This window comes from Arachis hypogaea, chromosome 1 (genome assembly GCF_003086295.3).
Source record: "Arachis hypogaea cultivar Tifrunner chromosome 1, arahy.Tifrunner.gnm2.J5K5, whole genome shotgun sequence".
Taxonomy (NCBI): Eukaryota; Viridiplantae; Streptophyta; class Magnoliopsida; order Fabales; family Fabaceae; genus Arachis; species Arachis hypogaea.
In genome coordinates, this window is record NC_092036.1 from 107133848 (window position 1) to 107149592 (window position 15745).

Below are 15745 nucleotides of genomic sequence, written 5' to 3' on the forward strand. Positions count from 1 at the left end.
CCCAATATCAATATACCATATGCACCACACCTGCCAAGAGCATGCACAAGTAACAAATAAGTGTGGAGCATTTTCAACATCTTGCCTACACAGAACGCACATATTGTGCATGTTTGGGCGCCATTATTTTGTAAAAAAAAGATATTTTTTCAATAAAAAAAGATTTTTTTTATTTTTTAACGTGTTTGGCAAATTTCTAGTAGTAAAAGTAAAAGCACTAGTAAAATAAAAAAAAGATCTTTTTTGACAAGTTGTAATTTACATCTTTTTTCAAAAGATCTTTTTTCCTTAAAAAAAAGATGTTTTTCATGTAATAAATAAACAAAAAAGTACTTTTATATTATTATACCCAAACATAATTGATAGATAAAAAGACCTTTTTATATGAGATATCCAAACAAAAAATTACTTTTACTTCTCTATAAGATCTTTTAAAAAAAGATAACTAAAAAAAAGATCTTTTCTTAAAAACTCACCCAAACAAGCTCATTATCACCCTGGTCAATAATACATAATCTAGTCAATCGGTCCTTAGTATTAATGCGGCTTACTAACACAAACCAGATAAATAACTCAACTCGAGGCGGCATTAGTCCTTTTCATATGTCATTTGTAAACCTATAGTTGATTACATCATCCATCAACGTCTCCTCTTACAATACCTGCACAAATGAGTTAGTAGAATAAATGTCTTCCTTGACAAATTGTCACACCACTTTGTCCTGCATTTCTGCTATCAAACTAATAAATTGCAAAACATCAAGCATTTGATTTAAGATTCCAATCTCCCATTAGCAGATTTCTCTTCTCCATTGGAACTTTCAAACCTACTGTAACATATCCCAAACCCTACAATTCCAATTACATATCCTTGTTTGTTTAAAATCAAGAAAAATTTCGAAAAGGAGTCTTTCAACTTTTTAGCTTGTAGGCATATATCCTCCCAAAACTTGGTTGATATAGCATCTTCTACCTCCATAACAAGTCCATCAATCATCTTCTGTCTATTATGTTGCTCCTTTATTTGTAGATGATATATATTTCTCTATGGACCTCCTTTAACTGGTAATATTTGAGTTAACAATATCTAATTTGGATTTAAGTTGTTGCATGAGTACACAATCTTCTTCCACAGCGGACACTCCTCCTTGAAAAATCTCCACCACCGTTTAAATAGTAAAGCAGTATTGCATACCACTGCAACTCTCACTCCCAAACTTCCTAATTTCTTTGGTGCATGTACCATCTTCCACCTTACTAGGGCCAAACTAGGTCGCTCGTCTTCCTTCCCCCAAAAGAATCTCCTCTCCAATGAGATTATCTTTCGTGCAACTGTATTTGACATCTTATACAAGTTTAGATAGTATATAGGTATAACTGACTTAATAAGAACAAACTTTCCAATTTTACTAAGGACCTTTGCTTTTCACAAACTAAGTCTCTCTTCCACCTTATTTATTACCGACTTCCATGTTTTTACTAGTCTCGGGTTAGCTCCCAAGTTAATGCCAAGATATTTCACCGGTAGCTCACCCTAGTAATCAACATATTCGCCTCACCCATTTTTCACTACAATTTATTGGTATTAAACTGCACTTTTCAAAATTAGTGCTCCATCTTAAAATCATTTCAAAACATCTCAAAAGTCGCTTATAATTTCTAACTGTCTCTTCCTCTAGTAGACAAAATAATAGTGTCATCTACAAACTATAAGTGTGATAACTCTATATTATTCCTACCCACTACTAGTGGAGATATTCTCCCGTTCCTTATTGCCTCCCCAATCATCCTATTTAACACATCCACTGCAAGAACAAATAAAAATGGCGATAATGGATCTCCTTGCTGAAGTCCTCTCTCCATTTTAATGGTTTTGATAGTGACCCGTTTATCATAATAGAGATAGCGCTACCTTGATGTACTCTTGAATCCATACCCTTCATCTACTACCAAACCCCATCTTTTCTATCACAATATCAATAAAATTCCATTTTATCCTATCATAAGCTTTCTGAAAGTCTAGTTTGATGATCGTTGATGCCTTCTTTCTCAGTTTCAACTATTGTACAATTTCACAAGCAATCAAAGCTTCATCGTGTATTTCCATCCTTTAACAAAGATACTTTATGATTTCCCAGCTAATCTTAGCATAATGCTCCTCATCTTTCTCATCAACATTTTAGATATTACTTTATAAACACATTCAACCATATTAATAGGTCTGATATCTTTTATCTCTTTTGTTCCAACAAATTTCGAAGCCAAAACTACCCACGTAACATTAGAATCCGTTGGTAATAACTTTGCTATCTGAAAAAATTTCATCACAGTTGTAGTAAATTCTGCTCTATTTTCCTCCCATCACTTCTTTATAAAATTCATATTATATTTATCACTACCTGAAATTTTGGAAGGTTCACAATCCCATACTACTTCTTTCACTTTCTCCAACGTTGGCATCATTTCAAGCGCTTTAATGTCCTCCACCTCTATCCAATTAACCAGTCCATCTTGAAAACTAATATTAGGAGAAGCTTTTTGGTGGTACAAGCTAATATTATTGCAACTTTAATCCTCGCCTGATTTCTCACCAACCTCCCATTAACCACCAAATTCTCAATTTGATTATTCCTTCTTTTTGCTGATGCAATATTGTAAAAGTATCTTGTGTTTCTATCAATCTCCTTAGTATGTCGAGATTTAGACATTTTCTTTTAGTGAATATCTTGTCTAACATACAAATTTTTACAGCACCTAACTATTAGCTTTAGTGTTTAACTTTTCTTTCTTTGCAATATGATACGCTGAATAAAATATTTATCAAAAAATATTTCAAACAAAATAATAATTAAGAAATTAAAATTTTTTTTAATATAATAAGTTAAATAATATACAAATTTTAGAACTTTTTTCTAATTAAATTTTGACTGTATATAATCAAGAATTTTTTTTATTTTCTAAAATTAAGAATGAGACTCGAATTTGCAACTTTTAAATGAGTATAAAAAGATTATATCATTTGAGTTATAACTCATTGACATAATTAAAAATTTGTTAAGTTACTTTTATTTGGTTTGAAACATCACTATAAGTAAAAATAATACTTATTATTTGTCATATCCAGCAAAATAATGTGCAAGGTAACTTCACATGAAAATATTTAAAGTAAAAATAATAATTTAAAATTATTAGATAATTTAATATATTTAACTAAATAATTAAATATAATATATATCAATATTTTAATTATCTTTTTTTTAGTGTACCAATCATAATTTATATATATATATATATATATATATATATATATATATAATTACCAAATCAATTATTGGCATAAACTGTATGGTAAATATAAAATACAAATTAAAAATAATTTAAATAATATATGAATTTATATATAAATATATAATAAATATTTAATAATTAATTTTTAGTTTACAGATAATATTTTTATTTATATAAAATTATTTTATATGAATAGTCACAAAAGTAAAAAACATTGAGCATATAAACCTTCGATTGTCCTTCCATGACTCATTTTGCACAAGCAGTAGGTATGGAAATCCATAAAAAAATTAAACCTTCCATGACTCATCTTCTAATTTCTTAGAATCTCAATGCGAGCTAATTCCAAGACACTGTGATAGGGTAGCTGATTCTCTTGCTAGAACGGTAAAGAACTGTGGGATATATCTGCAAATAGAGACATTCTAAACAATTAAATATGGTAATTCACAATAAATCTTGGATCCTGAATAAATCTGATTAATTACATTTGACATCGCTGGTTTCCGATTTTGATGGTAATCTGTCTGCGTTAGAACGCAATCTAGATACTATACTTATTTCACACGCGTATTTGTTATTCAATTGTATCTTGATGAAAATAAAAAAAATTATATACATTTAGATATATTTAAATATTATCATATATTAATATGTTTAATTTTATTCTTAATATATATTTTTAAAATAAATTTAAAAATAATATATATTATTATTTATTAAAATAAAAATATTTTAAATATTTTTAATAATTAAAAAATATTATTATAATTTATTTAAAAAATATTTTATATTTTATATATATATATATTATATTTTTGTGTCTTATAAAATTTTTAAATTTGTGTATTTATATATTTCGTATCGTATCATATTTTATACTCTCGTTAGTGTCTATGCATCCGCAATGCAGGAGAAACCGAGAAAGTGGGCTAGCCCTATCTCAAGACTTGGAGGAGCTTAAAATAGGGGCGAGGTCATTTTCAAAAGCGTACAAAATTGGGCCCCACTCAAAATTTATTGGGTCGGGTTTAGATTTATAATTATGATTTGCGTAATGCTTTATCCGGTTCAGATCATGCATTGGATTGGCTTTATCTCATTCAAAACTTGTATGATTCTCCAAAATGTAAAACTTTCACGTGGCCCGCAAAATTTTTGTCTAATGGTAATAATTTTTATCTTGTAAATAGGTGTATTCGGATTCCATTCGAGACTTAATTAAGATTAGGATTTATTTAGGTGAGTTTTTAAAATTTTTTATTTTTTAAATAAAAATAATTTTATATTTAAATATTTTATGTAAACAAAATTTATTAATTATGTTTGATATAATAATATAAAAATATTTTTTATTTATTTATTATGTAAAAATATTTCTTTTAAGTAAAAAAGATTTTTTTTAAAATGATAAATTATAATTTTTATATTTTTAGTGTTTTTATTTTTATTATTAAAAATTTATCAAATATACTAAAAATAAAAATAACTTTTTATTAAAAAATATTCTTTTAGCCATCCAAATAAGCTCTTAGCAGTGAATGGAAATTGTTTGTTTTTAAAAATAACATAAGACATTGAAAATAAGATAAAAAATAAATTATAAAAATTTAATTTTTTTACACAAAACTTTTAAAACAAAAAGTAAAATTATAAAAATTAATAAAAATAAGATGTATTTTTTATTAATATTTATATCTCATTTTTATAAGAAAAAAAATACTAATTTAATATCTTAAGATACACTATATTTATTTATATCTTATTTGATACAAATAATTTTGTGTCTCTAATATTTTTATCTTAATATTTTATTTTGGTAAATAAATACCGTATAGATGAGTGTTGTGACAATATTTAAAATTAATAACGGTTCAATTTATCCAAAAAAATAAAAAATAAACTTTCATGTAGAAAAAAAGTAAAACACGTTTATTGAAATTAAAATTAGTAACAAAATATTATATTTATAATACACTTTAAACGTTGATCTTTTTCTTTCTTTCTTTCCTGGTTGAAATTGCCTTCAAAGTTCAAACTGCTTACCAACAAACTTAACTATATATTGATCTCATATAAATTATTAGTGCACCTTTTTGAATACCAGAGCTGCGCGTTGACAGTTTCTAAAGTCTGCGTTCTATAAGTCTGCTACTTTAATTATATATTTTCCTCTTTATTGTAATTTTTATATGAAAATGTCAAGCAAATCATTCTATCATTTGATATCCTAAAAAGGACTCTCCTATTTTTCATGTCCAAGTCAAATTAAAATTGTTAATTAAAGAAAAGTTATCTGTTACTGATCGATGATTTGTTGTTGGTACAAAATAGGAACTACTTAACTGGCCTATATACGGATCTAAATTCAGTCACAAAAAAATACGGATCTAAATTTAAAACCTTTTTACTTCTTATGAAAAGAGTATTATGCAAGTCCAAAAAAAAAATAAAAAAGAAGAGAGTATTATGGAAGTATATATCCACTTTATCAGATGGGTACTCAGATTTTGCCATAAAACATAAACCATTTAAGAAAGAGAGAGTGAGAGAGACAGTTATCAATAATATATTTTTTATTTTATCTTATCTCTTTTTATTTTGTATAAATAGGAAGACAATTATTAAATTTTATTAAAAATATAAATAATTAAAAGAGAAAAATAAATAAAAAATTCTTAGTATTATTTTCTTTTCTCATCAATTTTTTGTCTCTTAACTTTATTTTTCATTTAATAATAAAATAAAATAGATAAAAATTAATTAATAATTATTTTAAAATTAAAAATTACTTTTAATTTATAAAAAATACTTAGTATAAAATGAAATAAATATTTTGTACGTGTAATTCATTAATAAAATATTATTAAATGATTTTTCTTTAGATAATTAAGATCATATTGAAGGTGTGAATCTTTTTGTAACAGGAGAATATTATTTTCGTTGTCAAATTGTTCTGGTCCAGCCCAATAAAAGCTAGAGGTCCATTTAAGGGTCTGCCGCTGGCCAATAGATTGCTGCATGCACAAAGCGGGGTTCGAATTTCCGACACTTGCTTAAGCGGACGAGTGAGCTGACCATTCGACCAACCCAAATTGATTTTAATTGCCTCATTATACAAACACTTATTTTAGCAATGGAGTATATTCTTATAGGTGGCCTCATTTACTGACTTACCAATAATCGCGACTGCACTTTCCCTCACAAAACTTGCACCCAGATCTAATCGCGGCTGCACTTTCCCTCACAAAACTCGCACCCAAATCCTTATACCTTATACCTTAGTAGTTTGTAGCATGTATTTTCTTCCCAATTTTTTTTCCATTACAAGAAAATTTTGTCACGTTTCAATTGTTAAGTCTAGCGAAGGGAGAGAAAAATGTATATCTTTTTTTAGCCCCTTAAAAGGTTTGCTAATAAATTGAAATAGATGAAATTCTTATAAATTTTACATTTTAAAAGATATTATTATCTTTAGAATATAGGTTTAGATATTGATTGGATTTTTATATAAAAAACCATAATATTTAATTTTTTTAATATATTTTGATTATATTTAAAGAAATATTAGAGATAATTAGAATCTATTATTTTTTATCAGCAAATAACTATTAATTATTTAAAAATATAGGATAGAAGTATGTTGTTGAATTACTAAACTGAAAAAATTGGATTGATGACTAAAATAATTATAAAAAATAATATATTTTAGGGTTAACTACGATTTTAGTCCCTAAAGTAGGGGTGCACAGACCCGGCCCGACCCGAAGGCCCGGCCCGGCCCCGAACACTTTAGGGACTAATTTGGTGTGATTTCATCGGGTCTAGGGTCAGGTACGGGTCTCAAAAATAGACCCGGTCATTATTTTGGGTCGGGTCCGGACCATATCTCGGGTCACTCGAAGTCGGCCCGGTGGCCCGGTCATCATACACAATTAATATTTTGTGTTATTAGTGATAGATTATGACTATTCTTATGTGGAATTTAAGTATTGTAAACCTTAATATTTTGTATTATTAGTCATTATAAGACTATAAATTAATGTTTTATGTTTAGAATGCATAAGACTTTAGACTAATACATAAGATTGTGTTATTTGTATTGATTTAAATATTTGGTATTATTAGACAATATTAGTATTGATTGTGGTTATGCTTTAGTATTGATTGTGGTTATGCTTTAATTTTGAAGAAGGGTTGGTTCTTGTTATATTTTTCTAAGTGAATTTTACCATGTTAACTAATGGTTGGAGTCTTGGAAATTTAAATTTTTTTACATGCTAGCTTACAAGAAGGTATCATCGTAATGTAATGTTAACGGCCCGGTTTTCACCCGGTATAATTGTGGCCCGAAAGTGTATTGGTTTCATCGGGTCTAGGGCCGGATTCGGGTCTAATAAATGGACCCGGTGTATATTTCGGGCCGGGTCTGGGTCACATCAAACCCAGCTTCACCCGGCCCATGTGCACCCCTACCCTAAAGTATAGGTCGAAAATTTTTTTCGTCCCCAACCTTTATTTGTATACAAAATCGTTTCTAAAGTTTAAAACCAAGTTTTAAAATCGTTTTTTTTTTACTTGAATTTTAAAATTTTGGATCAAATTACCTATAACAAAAAATTATAAAATAAAAAAATAAGAAAAAGAGGGTGTTTCTGCTCCTGCAAATGGGGAAGGGAAGAAGAATTGAAGAAGAAGGAGGGGGAATAGAAGAAGAAGAAGAAGCTATTCACGATCCACCGCTACTTCCACATCTGCCGCCAAAAGTTTAAAATTAAGTTAAACCTTAGGGACGACTTTAAAACCAAGTTAAATCTTATAGATCATTTTGTATGCAAAAGAAGGTTGGAGATAAAAAAAAATATTTCGACCTATATCTTAGGAACTAAAATCTTACTTAACAAACCAATTAGCATTTCTCATATATTTATTAAAATAAAAAATTTTAATATTTTACTAATAATTTTAATATATATTGTTAGAACACATGTTAACTCAACCCTTAAAATATTTATAAGTATCAAATATTTATCATATCTTAAACTAACTTTTAGATTGGGTTAGATTCACTTAATTTTAACATAATATTAAATTCTATCTAATAAAACTTAGTGTATTTTACTCTAAACCGATCCAAATAAAAATATTTATCCAATTAAAAAAAAAAACTGATAAAAAATACACTAAATTAAATTAAATTAAATTAAATTAAATTAAATTAAATTAAATTTCATTTTTGGTAAACTACATGAATTAGATTAGTCAAATCTACTTCTTAAAACCAAATCAATCTAATTCAAATTACAAAATGTGATCTAATATTATTATTTTATTATTAAATTTAAATTTTACGTATGATATATTTAATTTATTCCATATTTTATTATATTCATGTATTATAATGATTTATTAAGTATTTTGTGAATATAAAATAAAATTTATTTATTTGACTAATATAAAATTATTTTATTTTTTAATAATAAAATTTTAAATTTTATTATTTAAAAATTGAATAAATTGATATAATTCAAACTACAATAAATTATATATTTCGAATTATATTAATTGTTCTTTCAAAATCGATTAAAACAGCACCCTTAACACCCTTAGGATTTGCTCAGCTGTTTTTTACACCTAATCGGCTAATCCTAACATTACTCAACTAATATATATATATATACAACTATAAAAATTAATTATTAATATAAAATATATATTATATTAAAAATAAATTAAATAATATATATTAAATTATAAAATATATATTAATAAATAAATATATAATAATTAATTTTAATATATATATATAGTATTTTGGATATTATTAATACTAACGAAAGAATATCCAAAATAATCTTATTTAATTCAATATATAAAATTTTAAATATATAATATTTATAATTATATATTTATTATATTTAGTACTGCTTAACTATTCTAGCAATAATTACAAAAAAATCATAACTTTCAATTATTTTGAATTAATTTTCTATTGCCTCCAAATAATATATCTAAATTTTTTTATGACTTAAATAAGTTAAACAAAAAAAAAACCTCTTAAATAAATCTAAGTTTAATTTATACTATAATTTTATTCTGCATCTTAAATTATATACCGTCATCATTATATATAATTTAAATTTAAAACTATAAATAAATAAAATTAATAATACCTAAACATTATAATTAGAATAAATATTTTAAAATAAAAAAATAAAATAAAACAGTTGTAATGAAACAAAAGATAGGTTTTTAATTATCTGTGTATCGTTAAATTAGTAATCATTTATTTAGCTCTATTACACGCTACTTTTAAACTCTCAGAAATAGAAAACAAAAGATAATCTTCAAGTTTTTCAATAGAACTAGTTTTTATTATATAACTTAAATAGATTATAAAAAATAACGTTGTTACTCTTTAGAAAAAATAATTTGAATATTTGAGTAATTACTCAAGTCTGCTGAGGGTTTTAATATTAGATGCTTTAATTTCTCAAATTTAAAAATATTTAAAATAGTTTTTAATATTAAATTTTAGGATAAAGTATTAAATTAGTCTCCTATATTTGGATCTAATACTGTTTTAGTCTTTAAAATTTAAAGTGTCTTATTTGAATTCAAAAAGTTTCATTTAGTTTTAATGTAATCTTGCCGTAAAGTCAATATTAAATAATTAACGAAACTCAATTTTCAGATATTAGAAACTTATATAACCAAACTCTTCGTTGCCGAGGAGAATTCTCTGTGATAGAGGTGACGATGGCGTTGTTCTCGTTGCCATCGGCAAATTTTCTCACGAAAAGCAAATTTTCGAAAATATTTTTCATGTATTTGAACCAAGGCCAGTGACTCGCGATGATGCATCCGCTGTTGATCCTATATCTCTCGAGTTTTTACCTCTTCTCCAGGGAAGGACATTAAAGTTTGGTAGAATGGTGACGTTAATTATTTAACATTCAAGCAGGTAGGAGATAAAATAGGTTGGTTTTGGACAAACTCAAATACTATCACCTACTCGACTAAAAGCGGGTATGAATGGCTATTGAAGAAGAAATTTGGCTGGAATGATAATGAGAATTGGCTTTGGCTTTGGCGCTTTAGAATACCGGAGAAGATAAAGTGTCTGCTCTGGCTTTGCCTCAACAACGGAGTTCCCACAGCTAGTTACCGGTTTCAAAGAGGTCTTTCTACTTCTGATTTTTGTCAGAGATGTTATCTTGCTCTAGAGGATATTAACCACTTCTTTAGGACTTGCCAAAAAGCTCGTCAGATTTGGATTAGCTTAAATTTGGGAATGACCGCTGAGGATTCTAGTTTGGATTTTGTGTCTTGGATTCGTTCTAACCTCAACAAAAATGAGTTTCTCTTTGCAGCGGCCTTTTGGTGGATTTGGAGGGATAGGAACAATGACATCTTCCACCAAGATGATCCATGGAGTAAGGAGAAAATTGTTTACTTAGTTAAACATGCTGCTCGAGATTTCTCTAATGTTGTTATCAACCAAAAACATATTATTCCTTATTCTTTGAAATATAAGTGGGAACCACCTCCAATGAATGTCTGTAAAGTGAACTGCGATGCAAGCGTTTTTGAAAATGAGCAATTAGCTGACTTTGGATGTATTATTAGAGACAGCATGAAAATTTGGATAAAAGGTTGTTCTGCCAGTATACCTCTTTCTAGTGTTCTCTGTTGTGAGTTTCATGCTATTTGGAGAGGGCTTGTTATGGTTTGGGATTGCGAGTGCAAAGAGGTCATATGTGAAACTGATAATCTTGATGCGTTTCTTCTTATTTCGCGAGGCACAATCAGCATGATTAGGAATGACTCCGATCTGCTTGACAAAATCAAAGAGATGCTCCAGCACAATTGGACAACTACTTTAGTGCTCATCCAGCGAACAGTAAACAGAGCGACTGATTTAATGGCTAAGACTGTTGTTTTAATCAAGCAGGTGTATCTAGAGTGGTTACTACCTCCTAATAATTTAGACATTATTATTAGAGAGGAGTACTACTCTTTTTCTTAGGTCTTTTTTCTTTGTGTTATGTTCAGTCACAAAAAAAAATTTTTAAATTCAAATAGGACACTTTAAACCTTAGGAACCAAACATGATTAGACCTAAACATAAGGGACCAATTTAATACTTTACCCTAATTTATATTAGATAACACATTTTTTCTTTAATTTGATCTGTTTAATTAAAGTCACTTTTGAAATTTTTAAAAAAGATTTTTGGAGACTATTTTAAAGCTTTTTAAATTTTTTAGAGATTGTTTTACTCTTTAGATTTAATTGAAAAGAGATTGTATTGTCTAACAAAGATAAATATTGATACTGTTTTGTGTATTTTAAAATTTGAAAGTGATAAAGTATTTGATTTTAAAAATAGTTTAATTATTTTATTTTATAATTTCATCGAATTTTTAATTAAGATTTTATATTTTTTATCAATTGGATTTTTATACTATTTTTAATTCTATAATGAGGTCATTTTTATGTAAAAAATGTTAAAATTAATAGAATATTTTTTCAAAGATCTATTTAGATTTTAATTAGGGAAATGTTAAATTGCATCAAAATTTATTATTTTTTGACATCAATTAACCATAAATATTTAAAAGTATGAGATAAAATATGTTGTTAGATTATTAGACTAAAAATATTGAGTTGATGACTAATTTATGGCCAAAAATAATAAATCTTGATGGCCCCTAGCATTTTTCTTTTAATTATGAATACCTTTAATTTAGAAATAAATATTTAATTAACTCTAATAATTTTTATACTAGGATGGACCTAATAATAAAATTAAAAGTAGTGTAAAAATTTGGATTTTTTATTTTATTAAATAAAAAAAATGCAATATTTACCAAAATAAATATTATTACGAATATTTACCGAAATAAATTTTCTTACCATATCTCGTTTACATTGCAAACGAGATGAATTTTCACGTATCTCCTTTACAGTGTAAACGAGATATGGTAAGTCAGACGGACACGTGTATATCTCGTTTACAGTGTAAATGAGATACACATATCTCGTTTACACTATAAACGAGATACGTGGAAACGTCATCTCGTTTACACTGTAAACGAGATATATATATATATATGACAAATGTTCAACTTCTATAAAAGGATGTGTAACCCTTGGTATTCTTTACACACATTTCATATCCTTCTTTTGCCTCTTACTTCTCTAAAAAACATAGCTGAATGGCCAGTAACAATCCATTCATAGTTGTGCTTCTTTATCCCGATTGTCGCATGAGAAATAGTGACAAAGGGGTGCCATTTGAGTGTCAGGATCCGATATTGTTTCGCACTCAGCATGTAGAGACGTTGTCAGATTTGAAGAGTTTGATATTGAGCAAGGTGGGTGGGACACAAGCGAGGAAAATCAGAAGGGTGGCGTATAGGTTGCTGGCACCCATGGGAAATAGAATTTTCCGGTTTCGACTATTTCGACTTCACGGAGACGAGCATGTGCGACTGATGTTCGACATTCATGGGAGGATCATGTGTGAACATGTAATGGAGCTGTCCGCCGAGGTGGGTTATGGTGGTAGTGGCTCGTCCATACACGAAACGTACGTACAAGACGATCGACCTTTCGCACCACCTCCCATTTATGTCGCCATTCCGGAGCATGAGGGAGAGGAGGGTGAGGAGAAGTCGGACGAGGATTATGTGGCGGACAGTGAGTCTTCCGATGATGGCGATGAAGATGAGTTTGTGCCGGAGACACCTGCGGGGGCTGTGCCAAGTCACTATCACAGTCTACATCTGGACGTCATGCATGAGAGGAACCCGGTTTCTGACAGCTGTGGAGTCGATTACAACCTAGACGGTGGGGTAGAGTTTCGAGTCGGACACAGGTTTAGAAGCCGAGAGGCGGTGCTTCAAGGTATGAAGAACTACAGTATTCGCAGGAGTGCTGAGTATCGAGTGATTGAGTACGACCGCTTAAAGTACCATGTGCAGTGTCGTCAAGCCGACAGTAGGTGTCAATGGAGCCTCCGTGTCGCCCTTCGTCGGAATCTCGGATACTGGTAAGTTCAAGTTTAATTGTGAATTTGAGTAGTTTTGTGTTATATGTTATTTCGGCTAGAGATGTCGTGTAAGAATAAATTTTTTTCTGTGGTGATTAGGGAGGTTCAGAGATTTGGTGGACAACACACCTGTTTGACACCCACCATGTCTCAAGATTATTGTCAGTTAGATAGCAGTCTTATCTGCAGAGTCATATTGCCCTTGATTCAGTCCAACCCGTCTGTCAGTATCCTGGTCTTGCAAGGTGTGGTGTAGGCAAGCTATCACTTCAAACCCTCATACAGAAAGGTGTGGATGGCGAAGCAGAAGGCCATTGCACGGATCTACGGTTTGTGAAGAGTCGTACAACAAGGTGTCGAAGCTGTTTCAAGCACTGCAGAGCTATTTCTCTGGCACCATATGTGACCTACGCGTCAAACTGTACTACAAAGGACACCTCATAGTGCGCGACCGCTGCATGTTCGACAAGATTTTTTGGGCCTTCCCATCATGTATCGAGGCCTGATACGCCCCGCTGAGCCGCCAAAGATAGGGACTGATACGTCCAGGCCAACACAGCCGAGCCCTAGAAAACGCTCTACACTCCGCAAAGTCCCGCAGTAGTGGTAGCCAACGAAGGTGCACCAGCATGTTGGACTTGTCGGTCATCAGATACCCTTTGATCAGTAACATGATATAACACCTGGCGTACTATCGGAGGGTCTCGGGATCGTTTGTCTGGGACATCTGGCGGACATGATCCCGTAGCCACACAAGCTTCAGCGTGAACGACTCTTTTCTCTGCGCCGCCTGCTGTGCTGCCACGGGAGGCCTGGCGCCGAGGAGCTGCTCCACCAACGCCCACGTCTCTGTATGGTACCACCTGCCAAAGTCACGGAGGCACCCCCAACGGGGTTACTGTGTGCGCGTAGGCCTAGGTGGTACGCCACGTCCTGCAGGGTGATAGTGACCTCACCCCACGGGAGATGAAACGTGTGCGTCTCTGCACGCCATCGCTCCACCAGTGCCGAAATCAGGGAATTGTCAAAAGTAAAATCCCTAAGAGGCACGGTGTCGCCGAATCCGGCCTCAGCCAGATATGGGACGATGGCGTTCGGTGGAGATAAAGTATGGCTCACTCGCCGGGACAACAGGAGGCGAGGGCTCTGAATAATGACAAACAAAAATAATATTTAAATTATATAAAATTAATTATAACTTATAAATTATTTTTTAACATTTTAAAGAATTAATTTTACTTTTGATAATATTTATCTCTCAAAAGTTTCAAGAATAATTATTTTTATTATTACTTTTATTACAAATTAAACAATATAATACAACAACATACCACATCAATAAAATCAAATTTTATTAACGTATACAGTGTCCTACTATTATAATGGCATTAAATTTACAAATACTAACAACGTACCACAGCAATAACAGCATTCCAAACTAATAATATTTATGTCATACCAATGTAGCACAAGCGGATAGAGTTTTAAATAAAGCATACAGACCTAACTCCTAACTCATATACCAACGGCCCAAATCTTCATGACTACCCTAACAATGGCAACATCATTAAATTTAACAACCATAACAAAACTAACATTGAAGTCAGCCGCTCCGGCGTAATATGTCGTCTCGTTCAGCCTGTTTATATCCCTATCATTTTTCACTTGGTGCGCCATCACCGCTTGAGTCAAAGGTATAGTCATAAAGGGTTAAAAGAGGGGGAGAAAGATGTTGACAAAGTGAAATTGGGGCCCGGAAGTCAGCTGTAAACGATTTCTATATATAGGCGCGTACAACCCATATCTCGTTTACAGTCTAAACGAGATATATACGTGTCACGTTGACATGTCATATCTCGTTTACAGTGTAAACGAGATAAACGCATTGTCATCTCGTTGAAAATTTAAATCGGTAAATTTTCTAAAAATTATTTATTTTGGTAAATATTATATTTATTTTATTTATTAAAATAAAAAACCGTAAAAATTCATTTGAAAAAAATATAAAGATATAATGATAAATTTAATAAAATTATAGAGAATAACAAAATAATTAAACCTTTACAAATTTTAGAGACTTATTTGGTAATTATTTTAAGAGAGTCACTCACGTAAAGATGCTTAAAACGTCTTTTTTTTTAAAGATATTTTTTAATAATTAAAATTTAACTTATATAATCAATCAAATTGTGTTATTTTTGTCAAAATTAGACTAAATAAATTGGTTTGACCAAAAATTTGGTAAACTAAATCTTGAACTGATCTAAATTAATATTTTTTATAAAAAATAACTATAATATTCTTATTATAAAAAATGACTTAAATACTCTTATTATATATATTAATTTTAAAAATCTTAAATTCTAATACCATGACGATATAAAGAAAAGAGAAAGGATA